The sequence below is a fragment of the Paramisgurnus dabryanus genome, chromosome 1 (assembly GCF_030506205.2).
Source record: "Paramisgurnus dabryanus chromosome 1, PD_genome_1.1, whole genome shotgun sequence".
Taxonomy (NCBI): domain Eukaryota; kingdom Metazoa; phylum Chordata; class Actinopteri; order Cypriniformes; family Cobitidae; genus Paramisgurnus; species Paramisgurnus dabryanus.
The window spans coordinates 39,321,980-39,341,637 of NC_133337.1; the positions used below are offsets into that span (position 1 = coordinate 39,321,980).

At 35.9% G+C, this 19,658-nt stretch overlaps 2 long non-coding RNA genes across 4 annotated transcripts; both read left to right on the forward strand.

Moving 5' to 3' along the window:
* The first annotated feature begins 2,890 nt into the window (after positions 1-2,890).
* LOC135743078 (uncharacterized) lies at positions 2,891-5,253 on the forward strand. 3 transcript variants are annotated; one of them, XR_010530476.1, is made up of 7 exons: positions 2,891-2,967; positions 3,644-3,816; positions 3,944-4,055; positions 4,142-4,222; positions 4,679-4,852; positions 4,990-5,089; positions 5,201-5,253. It is a non-coding gene; the product is annotated as an uncharacterized lncRNA (long non-coding RNA). The 3 variants fall into 3 exon arrangements; XR_010530474.2 differs by having other exon boundaries at positions 2,897-3,816; XR_010530475.2 differs by having other exon boundaries at positions 2,897-3,816; positions 4,990-5,065.
* A 154-nt stretch (positions 5,254-5,407) lies between these two features.
* On the forward strand, positions 5,408-8,246 carry LOC135743113 (uncharacterized). The gene is made up of 4 exons (XR_010530481.2): positions 5,408-5,500; positions 6,485-6,665; positions 6,770-6,882; positions 7,018-8,246. It is a non-coding gene; the product is annotated as an uncharacterized lncRNA (long non-coding RNA).
* The last annotated feature ends 11,412 nt before the right edge of the window (positions 8,247-19,658 follow it).

Sequence of the window (19,658 nt, forward strand, 5' to 3'; positions counted from 1 at the left end):
TGTAGCATCACAACATATGATATATCCAATGTTACATGTGTTTAGTATATTTCCAGTAACCAAAACCTTAAAGGAGAAGAGAGAGGGGGTGAAATACAGATCAGTTCCTGGGTATCCTTGACCCCTGTGGAGAGAGACAACACGTCTCTCAAAAATAGACACAGAATGTGTTTTTTATTGTTTTATGGTCCAGCTCCAAAACCAAAACTTGTCCACCTGTCCTACACTTTATAGATGGGCAACATTTTACATGCACATCAACTGATCTCATTTTAATTAATGTAACATTGATCATATAGATTTTTAAAGGTGTCTTTACTTTGTAACTAGGTTTCCATTAAATCAATCATCATCATCATTTGCCTCTAGTCCCGTCTGGGAAATAGGCCGTCAAGTTCCGGTCCTGGGCCATTTTCTCCAGTTGTCCCCATGACAGTCCCATTTTCTTGGATTCTGCCTCCAAGTCACGTCACCAGGTATTTCGAGGTCGGCCTCTTTTTCCCTTGCCTTGGGGATTCCAGGTGAGCGCCTGTCTGGTGATGCTGTTTGCGGATTTACGGAGGAAATGGCCAATCCAGCGCCACCTTCTTTGGAGGATTTATTTTTCTACAGGCTGCTGTCTGGTTCTCTCCACAGTTCCCTGTTACTGATGATAACTGGCCATCTGATGCCTAATATTCATCTTAGGCAGGTGTTGATCAATGTCTGGATTCTCTTCATGGTTGAGGCAGTTGTGATGCAACCATTGGGTATAATAACCCAGCAGTTGGGTTAAAACAAACAACCCCCATTGGGTAAATTGTAACCCAACCCTGTGAAAAAACCCCAGCCATTTTTAGAGTGTATTAACATGTAAATGAAATAAGATGAATTATTTTATAATGCATTAACCTTCAGATGAAGTACAGGAAACAACCACCCAGCATAGGTTTATTTATAACCCAACATGTGTTCTGTCCGATATTTACCCAGCATTGGGTTAAAAATAACCCAGCAGAATTTAGTCTGTATGCTGTAGTTGAAGATCTGAAGTTTGCTTCTGAAAGATTGACAGTTAGCTTTGATCTCTCATGAGTTTTTTTGTGTCATAGAAGCCTGTAGGTTTTTATAGGTTTGTCTTTCAATCGATAGGTAAAAAGAAGAACATGAATAATATTGATCATAGTGTAGTCATCATTACTTCTGTACAATCTGTGTTTTTGTTATTTCCCATGGTTATGATACTGACAATCATTTGCGTGAGATAAAACTTCTTCTATTTTCATTTTTAAAGAACGTTGTTCAACTGGTTAGAAGAATTATATCTGTAAAGGGGAAAAAGGGTTCTTGTATTGTTATAGCACTCAGTCTGATAAAGAGAAACGTCAGCATACAGTATTAATTTTAGTTTCAAATTTGAAGAACAAATAAAACACACAAAATCGTAACATAAATATACTCATATAAATATAATATGATGAATAACAAACAAAAAAATATTTAAAATCTAGGATGGCTAATTATATAAATTTCTTAAAAAATGTAATCTCCAAACAATCATCAGTTTATACACTGTAAAATAATCTTTGGTGCCTTATTTTTTGTTGAATCAACTCAGATTTACAAGTCATTTCAACCTACTGTTATTTATCTTGACAAGAGATGAGTTGTTAAAACAACAAAAAAGGAATTTTATGTCGTGGTTTCCCAGACAAGCTTAGTCCTACACTAACTTAAATGTTACTGTTGCCTTGATCGAAAAATAATGTGGTCTGACATATCTTAAATATATTTATTTATTTAAATAATATATGAATAATAGTTAATTGAAATGACTGGTAAATTTGAGTTGTTTACAATGTACAAAGTAATTGGATTTAAATGTCATTGTGTTAGGACTCTGCCATAATCTTGTTGGTAATTATATCTAGTTTTGTATGGCAGGGTCCTAACAGTACAATGTTTTGTGTGGGAGAATGTGGTTTTGGTATTGTCATATTAGACCACGTTTTTCCCGTGTCTTGTGACTTTTTGTGACTCCCTTGTATTCTCTTGTCATTGGGTGTTGTCATTTTTCCCTGCTCCCTTGCTTCCTCTAGTCTTTGTTTTTTATGTCTTGTTTAGTCTAGTGTACTGTTTTCATCAACCTGATCTCACAGAAATGCGTGAAATGAACACGACCTCTTAACCACGAATTACGTGGTGGTGGCACGGATTGTGTTGAAATTGCGTGTCGGCAGCACGGAAACAAGACCCATACAAAGTCAATGAGGCTATTTTGTCGTGTGGGTGACACGGATTCCCTGGTTTAATAACGTCACACAGTGGGCGGCGGTAAAAGCTATTACGTTGGTATTTAACTTAATATAAGCAGTGCTATACGTTGGTCCTGAACATAAAATAAATATAGCCAATTTATTGCAGCGCTATTACGTTTGTCATGAGCATAATACATTCAAAGCATAGATTAAATCGTACTATACCATACGATTTTGCAGAAACGCTCGGGAATTCAGGTGCTGTAAATCCGGTGGACAGGACTCATCTCGTTATAGATCAAGATAATTTATAAAGATCTTTAAGGGTCGGAATATCAGATAGTTGACGTAGTTCATATTTTTAATTAAAAAAGTAAAAACGAAATAAGAGGAATATCATACATTATTGTTGTTGCGGTGTGTCACGTGACAATCATGACCCGTCGCCATGGACACAAGGGGTCGGATATTTAAAGTTAAATATTTTTAACTTCCGCGTGAAATGGTTAATTTTAAATATATATATATTCTAAGTAAACAACAACAGCCCAAGTTTAGTAAACATTTTTTTTATTGAAACTATAAATAAATATTCTGCATCCATTAGGTGTGCCACTGTGGGTGGCTCCCGCACACCCGTGGCTACGCCCCTTCCGTGACCCAAATCTCGTTCGCACATCATCGCGATGTTTATCGTCAATTTACAAACCTCGCCAGTCGCCACATCTTTGTGAGTATACCATTAAATTTCTGTTTGTTCGATATTAAATTCATTATGTGTTTTTTATTAATCCAGATCGGCTTCTAAATGTTGTCTGAATTGTATTGATCATCTATATTACATTCTTTTTGTTCACAATAAGTTCAACACAACACATAATCAAGTAGTGGGTGATTAGAGCGTGATTAAAAGTCACGTTATGTTACTCACCATTAACGTAACGTGACAGACCCTCGATCATTGTATTATATTCATATTTTTGGAATTAACTACCAATGTACTTCTACTGTGGTATTTTGTGTTTATAGTACACAAATCGTACCATGTTTTTACCGCAGTTAGTCTACTTCTACTGTGGTATTTTGTAGTACAGTAACAGTAAACCTTATGCTTTTACCACAGTAGCTCAGCATTTTTATACATAGTAAAAAACAGTAACAACAACACCATGCTTTTAATACATTTGATGTACAATTCAGAAATCTTTAGACATTCAGATCCTTCTTTTTTTTGGTCAGTTTTATTCTATGGCCGTTTTATTTATTTATTTATCTTATTATATAGTCTTATGATAGTGGGCGGATCTTGGGGTTTGTTGTAAATAGTTATACACATACAATGTTTAGTAAATAAAGAATAAAAAAAAATCCAAAATTTGTAATTCACAATTTTTTTTGTCTTGCAGTTTCTTCACATACATCTCATACTCCTCCATCTACACTCTTCACAACATTTAAACCAACGGCTCTTTTAACAGCCATCACTTGCAAAAGCTCTCCTACTCACTCACTCACTCACTCTCCAACTCACTCAAGGTGCGTTCCATTCGACCGTAAGTCGACCATCGACCATCAAGAGGTATTTATTTGTACACATGCATTTACCAATTGAAAAGTTCTTTGTATTATAATGGTCTTTTTTCACAGACTGTGATGATGCATTTCCACAGTTATGTTTTGTCATTCACATTTTTGTGTTGAAATAGATTAGCCTATCCCCTGTATGTCATTGATGCACTACTTCAAAGATGTGAGAAAAAGAACATACACCTGCGAGTAGTCTGTTACATTGCCTGTGTTGTTGCCTCACATTTGCAGGTAAGTACCCTTTTTTTGTGTAAAACTGAATTATTGTTTTTAAGAAAAAACCTTTAACTTATTTATGTCATACTATGTTTAATCAGAAATCAGGGGAGGGCATATCACACAACATTGCCTTGGCCGTACCAGCATTTCATGTTTATGGACACAAATTGCCCCGCCAGGTAATTAATTGACTTTATAGGGATATCAGGATATATAACACACATCATTCACTCCCTGTTTGGCCTCAATTTGTCCTGTCTATGCACTGCAAAGCTGAAATTAGCCAGAAATGCCTAAAATAATCTTTAATCTAACATTTTTCCAACCTGACGTTTGTCTAAACTTGTTTCAGATGCAATGTGTAAGACAATCCAGTGGAAACTGTTTATGTCAAATCTGTCTGGGTCAAACTAATCACTATAAGCAGAGGATTGTTATAACCAAATTGGTTTCCTTTGTTTCTTTTTATGCATATTACCTAATTTGTATAATAATAACATTAATATAAAGTAATAAAAAGAACAGCTTTGCTATTTTTACAAATTAGAAGATAAAATACCATAAGATCACTATAAGCAGTAGGGTCATGCTTTGTGTACATTATGTGATATTTTACCACTTTGCTTTAATCATAGATCAAGTACAGTACCAGATGGCTTGATGGGTTTGGGCTCACAGACGGGGAAGGAATGAAAAGGCTGTGGTCTTTCCTCCAAAGATTTGCCAGAGTCACAAAGGAGATGACTCCATCTCATCGCCTTGACCTACTGACTGATGTCCGCCTTGACGGAGGAAATCAACTGACCTAGGTGTGTCTACTGCTGTATAACCTTTCAAAATTCTGTGCTGGTGGTTCACTGTTTATACATTTTTATATTTTCTGGAGTGAAGTCGATCACACAAAAAATGGTAAGCATACTATAAGTAGATTAAACTGTCTTTTCAGAGGTGCAGCTCCTGCAAAGAGTAGACAAAGCAGAGAAAATATTGCTCAAGAAGATATCTCATCAGAGAGGCACCAGGTAAACAATGCACATAAGAAGCAGGTAATAATTAGTTGTAGATGGGAGAATATTACATTCCATTTATAAGTGCATTTTGCACTAGAGTATTTAGGATTGATGTGTGTCTTGTTTTCTGTTATTGTTGTTGTATAGTGTTGATTTCTGAAGGAGACATGGAGAGATGGAAAAAAGCTAGCCCAACAGAAATCAATAAGTAAGGAACTGAAGTTAAAGTCTTAAATACTGTAAGAATGTCATGAATACTATTAACAAAGAATATTGCAAATGTAATACTTACCCTTCCGTGTACAGTAATAAAATATAATCATGTTAAGAAGTAACATGAAATTACTGACTTTATTAGAGTGGTAGTAATGTCGTCTTTTCTTCAGACACTGTCTGTAGATGGAAAAGGGACTACATCATCAGACTGATTCAGTTCTACAAGTTCAAGTAAGAGTTTAATGTTTTTATGTAAGACTTTGGTAATTACAGACGTCTTTAAAGGAAAACACCACCGTTTTTCAATATTTTACTATGTTCTTAGCTCAACTTAGATGAATTAATACATACCTATCTTTATTCAATGCATGCACTTTTAGTCTTTGTTAAGCACTCCGTGAATGTGTTGGCATTTAGCCTAGCCCCATTCATTTCTATGGCTCCAAACAAAAGTTTTATTTTGTGCCACCATACTTGGACACCACTGTAAATACATGGAAGTGTTTGGTGGCTTCTAAATTCATCCCTGTTTGGAGCCATATGGATGAATGGGGCTAGGCTAAACGCTAATACATTCACAAGGCGCTGTACAAAGACTAAAAGTGCACGCATTGAAAAAAGAGGTATGTATAATTCGTCTAAGTTGTGGTAAGAACATAGTAAAACAGGGCTATTCAAATCTTACCCTGGAGGCCTGGAGCACTACAGAGTTCATGTACCATTAACTACCTGTGATTTTCTAGTGATCATGAAACCCTTGATTAGCTTGCTCAGGTGTGTTTGATCAGGGTTGGAGCTTAACTATGCAGTACTCTGGCCCTCCAGGGTAAGATCTGAATAGCTCTGTAGTAAAATATTGAAAAACGGTGTTGCTGATGTGCTTCAACGTGTGATTATAGTAATGGCATAGTTTTGAAGGAAACTGTCACCGGTGGTTATAAATTAAAGTATTGCAGTATTATTGCAAATTTTCATGTGGTGTAATTAGTAATCTATTACCACCAAGGCCTTACTTGTAACATATGTTTGGTTGGGTGTACCACGGTAATGCTTTCTGCTTGCTAGCTACTTAACTTTTGTGCTGTACTTTTTGTAATGTGTAGATATGGGACTCGTGAGTCACACAAAAAGGGTGAAACAGTAATCTGTCTGTTACTGTTCTCTGATCAAGTGTGTACATAACGTTTAATACAAATTATTTGCTAACCATTGTAGAATTGAGGACTCTGCTGAACATTGAGGAAAAATACCGTATTGGGAGAAGATGGCAAGAGTCTGATTCAAACTTCCAGTCTACCCTTAAAGATGTGGACCGTGAGCTCAGAGTCCAACTGTAAGGCTAGAACTGAATCAAGGGAGAGAGCAGTCGTCCTCCACCTGAGAAGAATATATCCAGGTATAGTGCTAAAAGTGGATAAGTAGATACAATATGACATTATAGGTTTGAACTTAAAAAGGACTATAATGAAAATTAATACATTTTGCATGTGTGTTTCCTAGCTTTGCTTCAGATGGGCAGGCCATTGCCATTAGACTCTCCAAGCAGGTAGCCAATTGATTTTCAGGAATCATGTGATCCCTCTTGGCATGTCTACTTCTGCTTTAATGACACTGTAAGTATAGTTACTTAACCCTAGTAACCACACAGCAGTCACTCTAGTAACCATCTGACAAACGAACTACCTGCAAATCATATTAGAAACCACCTGGTAACATAACATAGCATTTTGTTTTCTTTTGTCTTCTAGATTGAAGAAGATGATGTTTCGAGGAGTCTAAAAAGGCGAGGGATTGATGCCTTACATATGAAGACTCGGGCAGCTGAGGAAAAGTGGCCAAGTGGTCTAAGGGGCCAGTCACACCAAAAGCGTTTATGGCAGTTGCAGGCGCCTTTTTTGAATGATATTCTATAGGCAGGGCGCGTTTACGCGCTGTTTATGTGCGCCGAGCGCCTCGCGTTTTTTTGCCGCCTGCCGCGCACGCGTTTTTGAAGGAGCGCTGAGAGCGGAGAAGAGCCCGACGTCATTCGGGTCTTTCCATTGTCCAATCAAATGAGGGGAGAGCCGGGCCTTACGTTGTGGTGAGTGAAGTTTACAGTTGCTTTGAAAAACCGGACTCCACTGGCTCACTCTCTCCTGCGTGTTTGTGCACCTCTCACCCTCAAACAAGGTCAGAGCAAGCGCCCTCTTTTTAAAGTTTCTGCTAATATGACGGTTAACAGCAAAAGAGCGCTCACGCTTCAATATTTGATTGACAAGACAGCTGACTCGGTGGTTGCTTAGCAATATGAAAAGCCACGTCGCACTGCTCTTTTTTTGCAAGCGTTTAAAGCGCTTTTGGTGTGACTGGCCCCTAACTGAACACCCCATCAGCAGCAGGCCTCTAACATTTGGGCTCTAACATCAAAGACACTGAGCAGCCTGGTGCAAAAGCTGCTCTCATTCAACACCTCCAACAGCTGGAAAGAAAACTACATCAAGCCATTGTGATGTTTCACCCACATCTATCGGACATTGTTCCTGCAGACAACCCCCACTTGTGTCAGGCCCTCCCCATGCCAAGCATACAGACACTGGTATACAATGATAAGAGTGATAATGATGAAAATGTGGATAAATATGATAACTAGCACTACAGATTTTTTGTTAATTTCTAGTCTGATATTGTATTCTGTAAAAAGAAAGATGTAAAATGTATAGTATATGTTGCAGCATATCATAGAAACCTTTATGGTGGTGTAATATAATGTTCGCCTTACTTGTGCAAACATGATGTTTTACTAGGTCTGATTTATTTTAAAGCGTAGGTACTGTTTTTAAGCACACATATTCACACTAGTCTGTGTGAGGACAAAATTGTGTGTTTACCATTGTGATGTTACTTATTTACTGTAATGTAAAAATGTGGTCAATGTGTGTAAGGTGTTTTGTTTTTGTGAGCTAAGTTAAAATGACAAAGTATTGAATCTTGAATCCTTTGAAACAAATACTGTAAAAGTTTGTAAAAAAAATAAAATGTTTTCCACAATGAGTTATAGTCATGATTTCAGCTATTGTCACAGCACACTTTAGAGGTCAATGAATAGTGATGAACTTAATAAATGACTTATACAATGATTTTACAGTCATAATCCACAAGACTGCCACATACAGTAGGTTCTTACATAACCATTATATTGTCTTAAAATTCTCCCGAACTAAGTTGATGTGGATTAATACTTTTTTCTTCCCATTATATTACCTTTAGTATTATATAGTTCGTTGCTATGGTGGTTGCTATGAGGCTGCTATCACTGAAACGTAGCCTGCATGACGTGTTTTCTTTTTAAATGACATTTAACATTTTCCTACAGAAAACAAAATTTGATAACTCAACAATATGATAATTTTCAACAATTTCTCATTCTCGATTTTGAGAAATTCGTTTTTTGGTAGCAGAAGGCTACGGAAATGCATTGTGTTGAAGGCGGGGTTTGCGTGTTCTGCTGTTTCGGCGTTGTGGCTAGAAGGGATACAGCAACAGCAAAATCTCGCGGATGAGCGCTGTTATTATCCAAATCCTATCCCCAAAACCTAACCCCAAACCAAACATTTCACGCGATTTAAGACAAGTTGCATCACATCTAGACAGATCCGCTGTTTCCATCCGAATTCTACCCCAAACATAACCCTAAATTGCGTAGCTGTATCCCATCTAGCAAAAAAACACTGTTTCTGCTAAAATATCTAAAAAAAAAAAAACTTTTTTTACATTTTCTTAACGTAGATCATCTAGATGCAGCATAATTAATAGTTTGTCTGAACTAGGTGTTTATATATTCAGTAGATATATGTTTTTACAGCCCTACTTTGCAAACTAGAAAAACTACAATTTTAATGCTAATTTGTATCAAGCTGCATTACACACATGGAGGGAATTGTAGTTTTTTTTAAACATTTGTGTTTTTCTTATAATTGGAGGTTGTAAATAGTGAGTTGAGAGTACAGTAAGGTGTTTAGGGGTATTGTTAACACACTTATACAATCAGATTTTTAAATATTTAATTGTTAAATAGGTTTAAATTAATTTTAACCATATTTAACAGTGTCCCAAGTTGTTGACTACATTGACATTATAACTGAGGCCAAGATCTCTCATTAAGAGTTTGTCCCATGTCTATAGCCCCTTTTGTTGCCTTATTATAAGCCTTCAAAAATGCACCAAAGTGATGTTTCAAAGGTCCGTATTTCAAAGCAGGAGCCATGTAGATTCTTTATACTGACATATCTTATTCTGCAGGTCAAGACCTTTCTAACGATGTATTAGGCTTAGCTCTACAACAAACTTTTCATGTTCTCATTTCAAGTACACAAGCCATCTCAGGTGTAGTTTCAGAGACTTTGAGAGCTCAATAAGGTTAGATTTAGATAAAATAAAGCTGTTTGTTTGTTTCTGGCTGTGTAAACAGACCCCATACCTTGATGAATACCTGGTGTTGGCCACACACACAAACTGTGCATTTCTGTTTGGGCTTTTATGCATAGGCTTATCTATTTATGTTAATGCTGCTATAATTAAATTAAAAACATTCAGGTACCATTAATAAATAAGAACATAGTCTGATGGGTAGTCATCTACGATTGTAGGCTAGTAGATGATTATTAGGCCTATTGGTTGTCAAAACCCAGATTAGCAAACATTATACACAATGTTTGCTACATAATGTACATAATGTATGCTCTCTTGCACCTTTTGTAGCCTATTTATTTTGTTTAAATGTTTTCTTTTGAACTCAACTAAAAATGGCAAACAGGCCTATTTAGTTTATCCATTAGAGTACCATTCCCCTCCTTCCAAACCTGTCACTGTCACTGAGAAACATTTTAGCTATGTGTGCCAAATACAGTATAGGAAGCCTATGTATTGTTTCATGTTCCTTCTTTGTAAGCAGAAAGACAGGCCTGAGCAGTATGCAAACTATATCGTGAATGTATGTGGATCAGGTGTCAGTCCAGTCATAAAAATTCTGCCCACATAAAAAGTACTAAAGTAATTTATAGTAAATACCCATACTATAGTAAAGTGTAGTATACAGTTTATATTATTTAAAACTTTCTTAATGAATGCTACAGCATACTGTACAGTAATAAATACACTTTAAAAACAGATGTGTTAAAACAACACAATCAGTTTTATTATTGGAACACCAAATTTTGTTACTTGTGTTGTCACTTTAATTTAAAACACAAAATGACACATAATGTGAAATTACTTAATCATTTAAAAAGTCCTTACAACTGAGCATAGCCAGTTTTTTAACTCATGATGTGTTTCTGGTCTCATTTTTTATTTTTTTTTGTATTATTTCCAAATTCATTTATAAATATATATTTCTGTCATGATGGTTCTTTTAATAACATTAAATGTGTTAATAGAGATTTGCTTCAACTTCATCTGTATGATGGAGGAAAATCACTTTGATAAAGCAGATACACATAACATCATCATCCTCATCATCGTTCATAGCAACCATTATATTTAAATTGTACTGTTCAGTTGTATATCAAAGTATCCACAGGTATCACTACTGCTCTGACATAAACCCACTTTTCGATATCAAATTTGCCAAATACCTCTCAGTGACAACAAGACTGCGAAAAAGTTGTAAAAGTTATGTAAAGTATTTAACCATAACATGAAATCGATCTTTGACTCACTGTATTGAAAAGTATGGTGAGGTCCTTGCCAACACCCAACCATACCGAACCATTGATAAAAGATGAAACAATAGGCTACTTATCATTTACAACCTGTGGCCTAAATTCAGTACAATAGATATTAATTGGTCCCCATATGTCCCAGGTAAAGGGACCACACTTATGGTGCCAACAAATGACAACAATAAATAAAAATTAGAGTGAATTAAAAATCTGTTTTATTCTTATAAGTGTAATCATTACAATACATTTGCATGAAAAAAATTAAATTGCACCTAATACATAAAAATAAAAAAAATATGTGTGTGTGTTTGTAGGGATGGGGTCATGAACAAAATAAAAACAACTCAAAGTTAAAACATAAAACATCTTGTGTAACTAGCATATTTCCTATCACTGATGCAGCGCTACAGGCTGTTTGCATGGTGTCTTGACATGCAGTGTGTGACCATGATTGGCACACTGTGCACTGTGACCATAAACACCACTTCTCTGAAGCATTCTTCTTCCTGTCATCGAAAAGGAAGCGGCAGACACAGCACAAATGGCCTCCATCTATCAAAACAAATATATTTAAGTCAAGCCAGTTAGTTGAAATTAATACTCATGAGCATATTTTAAGTAACATTTCAAAGGCAGTTTATCCATTTGTAACTATTGTCAAATTAAAATGTGGGTATTGCTGACACTCAATCATAAGATACAAACAGGTCAACAAAGAAGAATTCCTGAGGCAAATTTCAGAAAGCAGAAACAAGGAAAACTTTGGGTTTTCCATTTCAGAAATGTATGTAAATCAAACATGATTCAGAAGTGTAACTCAATTTTAAAAAATCTCACCACCACTTTATTCTTCAGCTTTAGCATTACTAACTGTAATGCCATAACTCATACAGTCGTAGGTTGGCCTCAGTGGCGGCTGGTGACTTCTTTTTTTTGAAGCTCACGATGCGAAGTTCGTCATAACATGCACGTAGCTTGTCATGTGTGTGGTTCGTCATTTCAAAATATGTGTTCTGCGCTTTGAGAGATCGTGTGTGCATCACGTGTCATACCAAAATAAGTGCCTGCTGCCTTGAACTGGAACGGAGACGCTCGCGTGTGCCAGATATTAGCACAATCTCATGCGTAATCAGAGTTTACTGTTAAGGGAGTGTCTTGCGTGTATTTAGGGAACGCGAGTGTCTCTTTTATCATAAACGGTTTTGACGCGTCTCCAGCAGGCACATATTTTGACAAAACACGTGATGCACACAGGATCTCTCCACACGCATGACACATATTTTGGAAAAGGTAACCACACACGTGACAATCCGAACACTTATTATGAATTAGCGCATCCTCGGAAGTGCAGTCACGAGCCGCCACTGGTTGGCCTGTTCTAGCCATTCATAGGCTTGTACACAGGAACATCATTTTAAAAGCAATTTTTGGTGTGCTCTGTTTGTAATTTAAGACAATGTCCTGGACAACACCCTTTAAGATGTTTTTATACATTAGGTCAAAGATGTATGTACAGAACTCTGTTAATGTATTCTGCACGTTCTGCCTGGAAACTGCACCTTGAAAGACTTACAAAGTGAATCTAGTTTAATGCTGTTAGATCCTAAATGAAAGAATTGGAGGCTGATTTGTCACAATGTGTCACTGTGTAGTGGATTGGTCTCTGGTTCTATTCCAATATCTGTTCTTGTTAAAGTATTGTAATCTGTTGAAGCTACCAAACCAGGTCTACTTGGCCTAGTCTACTTTGAGGAAGAGCTTATTATTCTCAATGGGACATAAAAATCAGCACAATTTGAAAAGATACCTTAATCTGCAGTCATCACGATAGCTACAGCGGTGGCTGTTTCTGAGGACTGTTCTTCCAGCTCTGTAGAACATAAAACATAATAACAACTTTCTTAATACAACGTTTGAATCTAATTCATAATGCAATGTGTCAACATTTATACTGTCAATAGTTAATTAGTAAATTGTAGGTTAAATACAGATACAGTACCATTCATGGTTTGCATCTTAATATCAACAGCCAATTCAAAGTGTAAAATATCAGAATACCAAACATATAGACCATTTTGCAAGATGTAAACAACAGTGGTCCAGAAACACTTCCTGTTTCAGTTTGTGACTGTTTTCTTTATTTCACACATAAAGAAAACAATCAAAAAGTTTTTTAAGATAAGTTTTATATGTCCTTTTGGTTGTATTTTATCCCAACGTTTATGTTGTGTTAAGAAACTGATACAGGAAGTGCTTCTGGACCAGTGTTGTTTACATCTTGCAAAATGGTCTATAAAAGATGTTAAATGTCACCTGAAGAAATATTGTATATATAAATTGTAATTTCCATACAAGTGAGCTTTTCTCTTTGTGTCCAATGTCAATGGCAGACTTTTCAGAAGAGTAGTTTTAATTAAGCTTGAACTTAAGCAATACCATTCAAAATGTATTACAATGAAAAGAAATACCATTTTCACACATGCCCTCTAAAATTTCTGGGCAACATCTGCTGTGTCTGTTGATTTGAAGATATTAAACGATCACACACAGATTTCATCTTTTGATTTGATTATTGTTTTAATAATGTATACAGCGGTGAAATGTACAGTGTAATGACCAAAATTACATATCTAGTAAACTATGCTTCTTAAGTTTAATGTTATATATTTATTTAAAGATAAAATAAAAACAACTCAGCGTACCTTCTGCGTCCATCGCCTCTAACATTCCTTCTGCTTTGTCAGTGGAGTTGCATTGTGCTGCATCTAATTCATGTATAGGGAAAAAAGAAACACTTAGAAGCATAACAAATAACTGGTCTTTCTGCATCACACAGCAGTATTAATGAAGAAATATTATTTTATAGATAAAATTCAACTGTTGCCAAGGGCCATCACAATCACTCGTCAAATTCAACTAAACAGCTATAGGATATTCTGGAGAGGGGCCTTTTTAGAAAATGTGTCCACTGTAATGAGGAAACTGCAACTGAGAAATAGTGTTACATCCCTTACAAACTGTCATAGACACATACAGAATCTATAACCGTAATCTGTTTCAATTGAATTACATTTAATTTTTAAAGTGCCAATTCATAACAAAGTTACCTCACAGCACTTTTCAAACAGAGTAGGTCTAGCACAAACTGTACTCTTTATATTATTAGGCTACAAACTCTCAGAAAAAGGTACATGAAGATACAAAAGTTGACATTGGGGCAGTACCTTTTCAAAAAGTACACTTTTGTACATAAAAGGTATACATTGATACCGCCAAGCTACATGCTTGTACCTCATAGGTACATATCTGTACCTAAATGGTACATTTTAGCACCTTTTTAAAAGGTAGTGTACCAGTGACAAAAAGGTACAACTTTTATACCTTTTTTTTCTGAGAGTGGAGTGGCAACTTCCTTTTAATATGCAGCAACCTCGAGCAGAACCATTGTTCAGAATGGGCAGCCATTTGCCTCGACTGGTTGGGGTGAGGGGACATGGAGAAATATAGTGGCCCACACTATAAAAATGTCTGGGTTCTTTTTTTATGCATGTTGTGTAAATATTGGACAGAACACCACTGGGTTAACATTGGCCCAATGCTGGGTTGTTTTAACCCAACTCCTGGGTTTTTATTACCCCATGGTTGCAAAACAACAATCCAGCATTTGACCTATCCAATATTTACTCGTTATGGGTCAAAAATTAACCCAACCACTGCTGCACTATACAAAGACTCAAATGTAGGCCCGTATTATTGTTTAGTTAACTTATTTTTCCCACTTTGCAAAGAGCCAAATGATCTGCCGAAACTGAGCTGGAGAAACAAAACCACTGTTAATCTCACTTACTGATTTCAAATGAAATCTCCTCAGCAGCTTGCAAAATGGCCTCCAACTGCTTCCTTCCATAATAGGATGGTTTTTTGAGGCTGTTGGGCAGTCCTGCAACTTTAACTGTCATGCCTTGATTTACCAGGGGAGCCTTCCAGTACCTCTGGCATCCTCTGAAAGACACGGGCAAACACATGCATGTACATGTTACACATTGTAACACAGTTGGACAATTGTGACTCTCCCATCCTGTTAATATCCAGTGTACAGGCTGTAAACAGTCGGTAATGTGTCATAATCTCATGGTTGATGGACACAAATAAGTTATTGATTTGATAATAATGCCATGAAAACATGAAGGTATATTAGGTTATCAAGACTTAAAAAGTGTTTGAACATATGCTTACTATATTTTTGGTTAAACAGATCTTGCACTTTTCTCAGCAGTACATTGACCTCAACTCTGGTTCTCGGTGTTGCGGCTGAGAAGCTGGCTACAGATGTAACAAAAGACAACAATCAATCAATTTTATAAAACTATATTATGTACATTGGCACTATTACGGACCTGAGTCCATTTCTGTGGATATACGGATATCTTATATAACCAATATTACCTTTGAAATGCAGTGCAAAGTTCACTGTGTCTGTCGAGTCCAGGAAATCGCTTGTTTGGTCTTCTTTTTCAGCTGAAAAAAATAAACATGTTAAAATAAAATGCTAACAGTGACTGAAAGTAAGGACTTGGAAATCTATGAACAGATAAAAATATACATTTATTAAAGCAACTTAAGTGTAAATAAAAAATTAACCAAATGAAGAAGAAAACTGAAATGTATTTAACTTTACCAGTGGAGGATTGAACATTTGTAGAATTTCTTCAGCCTCTCTGGTAGCTGCTTCAAGTTCAGCATTGTCAGCTTTCATTTCAAGATGCTTTGAAATAGTTGCAGCTTCCTGACATAACTGGTCGAAACCTGAAGATGCCATATTGAAAGAATGAAGAATGCAAATAGAAATAGGCAAAACAAATTGAAAGAGGGACAAACAGAGAGAGAGAGAGAGTGTGTATGTGTGTGTGTGTGTGTGTGTGTGTGTGTGTGTGTGTGTGTCCCTCACTAACTCTCCAACTCACTCACTCACTGTGCAAAAAAATCGTCTGCGATTCTCATGCGTGTTTCATCAGTAAAGCCGGTTCTGTGATTAGAAGTAAATCGCCATCAGCTGCTTTAGGAGAGCTTTTGCAAGTGATGGCTGTTAAAAGAGCCGTTGGTTTAAATGTTGTGAAGAGTGTAGATGGAGGAGTATGAGATGTATGTGAAGAAACTGCAAGACAAAAAAAATTGTGAATTACAAATTTTGGATTTTTTATTCTTTATTTACTAAACATTGTATGTGTATAACTATTTACAACAAACCCCAAGATCTGCCCACTATAATAAGACTATATAATAAGATAAATAAAACGGCAACAGAATAAAACTGACCAAAAAAGAAGGATCTGAATGTCTAAAGATTTCTGAATTGTACACCATTCTTTTAATACATTTGATGTTGTTGTTACTGTTATTTACTATGTATAAAAAGGCTGAACTACTGTGGTAAAAGCATAAGGTTTACCCTGCTGAAAAAAACAGCATACCAACAAGACCAGAATATGTTGTGTTTTGGTGCTGATTTGCTAGTGACCACCAGCATAGACCAGCATAATTCCCATGGTGGTTTGATGCTGTTTTTTTCAGCAGGGTACTGTTACTGTACTACAAAACACCACAGTAGAAGTAAACTAACTGCGGTAGAAACATGGTACGATTTGTGTACTATAAACACAAAATACCACAGTAGAAGTACATTGGTAGTTAATTCCAAAAATATGAATATAATACAATGATCGAGGGTCTGTCACGTTACGTTAATGGTAAGTAACATAACGTGACTTTTAATCACGCTCTAATCACCCACTACTTGATTATGTGTTGTGTTGAACTTATTGTGAACAAAAAGAATGTAATATAGATGATCAATACAATTCAGACAACATTTAGAAGCCAATCTGGATTAATAAAAAACACATACTGAATTTAATATCGAACAAACAGAAATGTAATGGTATACTCACAAAGATGTGGCGACTGGCGAGGTTTGTAAATTGATGATAAACATCGCGATGATGTGCGAACGAGATTTGGGTCACGGAAGGGGCGTAGCCACGGGTGTGCGGGAGCCACCCACAGTGGCACACCTAATGGATGCAGAATATTTATTTATAGTTTCAATAAAAAAATGTTTACTAAACTTGGGCTGTTGTTGTTTACTTAGAATATATATATTTTTAAAACTAACCATTTCACGCGGAAGTTAAAAATATTTAACTTTAAATATCCGACCCCTTGTGTCCATGGCGACGGGTCATGATTGTCACGTGACACACCGCAACAACAATAATGTATGCTATTCCTCTTATTTCGTTTTTACTTTTTTAATTAAAAATATGAACTATGTCAACTATCTGATATTCCGACCCTTAAAGATCTTTATAAATTATCTTGATCTATAACGAGATGAGTCCTGTCCACCGGATTTACAGCACCTGAATTCCCGAGCGTTTCTGCAAAATCGTATGGTATAGTACGATTTAATCTATGCTTTGAATGTATTATGTTCAGGACAAACGTAATAGCACTGCAATAAATTGGCTATATTTATTTTATGTTCAGGACCAACGTAATAGCACTGCTTATATTAAGTTAAGGACCAACGTAATAGCTTTTACCGCCGCCCACTGTGTGACGTTATTAAACCAGGGAATCCGTGTCACCCACACGACAAAATAGCCTCATTGACTTTGTATGGGTCTTGTTTCCGTGCTGCCGACACGCAATTTCAACACAATCCGTGCCACCACCACGTAATTCGTGGTTAAGAGGTCGTGTTCATTTCACGCATTTCTGTGAGATCAGGTTGGTTTTCATGTGTGTGCTTATATATATATATATATATATATATATATATATATATATATATATATATTAGGGCCGGGACTTTAACGCGTTAATTAAGATTAATTAATTACACAAAAAATAACGCGTTAAACATTTTAACGCATTTTAATCGCACTTATTAATAGAGTCATTCGTAAATGCTGCAGACCCTGTTTTAGTTCGAGAACTCCGGGGTTGTGATGCAGTGTAAATAAAAGTAGACGGAACCTAAACGAACAGCTGATTTTAACGTGACAACGCATCAATTTCAAAGTAAAAATGATTTATTCTGGTAAATGGAGGTTTGCAACGGAGGTTTTGCCCAATAAACATCTACCAACAAACTACAGATTATTTTAACATGTATCCTAATGTCTGTTATATGTTAATGTTTGAGTATTGTTGGGTTTAAATATTGTTGTAATGTTGTTTTGTTTCAATTTAATTAGTTTATTACGAGTTTAATTTAAGTTTTGTTTGCTACTTTAAAACGAATTTCGTTTCAAATAATTTGTCTCGTAATTATAAACAATGTTTTGTTGTTAGGTTTTGTGAATATAAATTAAAAAGAACATTAAAAGCAACACCGTGCATCTCATTGATGCATATGCTACCGAATGCCAAAACATGCAGTGAGTAGCCTATATCACTTACTTTTCAAAAAATCAGCCTGGCAGTGCCCAGAAGTTAAATTTACACGCGCATTTAGAGCATACTGTAGCAGCACGTTTGATTTGCGGTGTGCTTAAGACTTTTAAAAATCAACTTCATATTAATTTTAATAGGCTACTTTGACGGAGGACACGCACAGAGAACAGCGACGGCAGGTAAAGGAAAAAAGTTAAACGAATAGAGTCAGTTTGTAAGAACATTTTTAAATTGACTATAAGATCATCAATATGAACTCTGAACAATGAACTATTATAAACATAACAGCAAGAAAAGCTGAAGAGGAACTCGCAACATTAAAGCAATAAGCATTTATGTAGGCTAAAGCTATATATCACCTCTTATTTTTTTTAATTTAGTTAAGTTTCAATGGTAACACTAAAGGCGCGTACATTATGCAGCGCTTTTCACATCCGAATCCCACTTAAGAAACCTATAAACGATGTGCAACTTAAAAAATATATTATGCACATTTTTATATATTTTATATATAGTATATTATGTTTTGTTGTTTTTATACGCGAGGTGGGGCATCCGCGCACATAGGTACCAGAACACAGACAGTCAAAACCTGAGAAGTCCCGAACCCTGCAATATTAAACAAACTACTTTAAGAAATGCGGGCCAGGAAGCGGGTCGGGTATAATATATATATATTTTTCGTTGCGGTCCGAGTTGCGAGCGGGTTGTTTATACATTGACCCGCGCATCACTGGTAAGCGTCGATAAGAGCATGGTTGTGTGTAAGATATGGAACAAGGAATTCACATATCACCGCAGCACATCGAGCCTCAAGTATAATCTCAATGCAAAACATACAGCAGCTAGGGTGGACATTAGCCCGACTCCGGGTACAACGACATGGTTGAACAAAAATAAACAATATTTTGTTAAGCTTATGTATTCAGTCATTATTCATAAAAATCCATGTAAAAATTACTTCTTAATGTTCTCAGGTCAAATATTTATATGAGATTAAAATGCGATTAATTTAGATTAATTAATTACAAAGCCTCTAATTAATTAGATTAATTTTTTTAATCGAGTCCCGGCCCTAATATATATATATATATATATATATATATATATATATGGGCCATTCTACCGAATTGGTGCAAATTGACACTTCAAAACTTCTTGAAAAAAGTGTGTTTTTTCCTGAAAGCTTTGTAGCCATAAACATAGTAGAACATCTAAGGAACACTAATCTA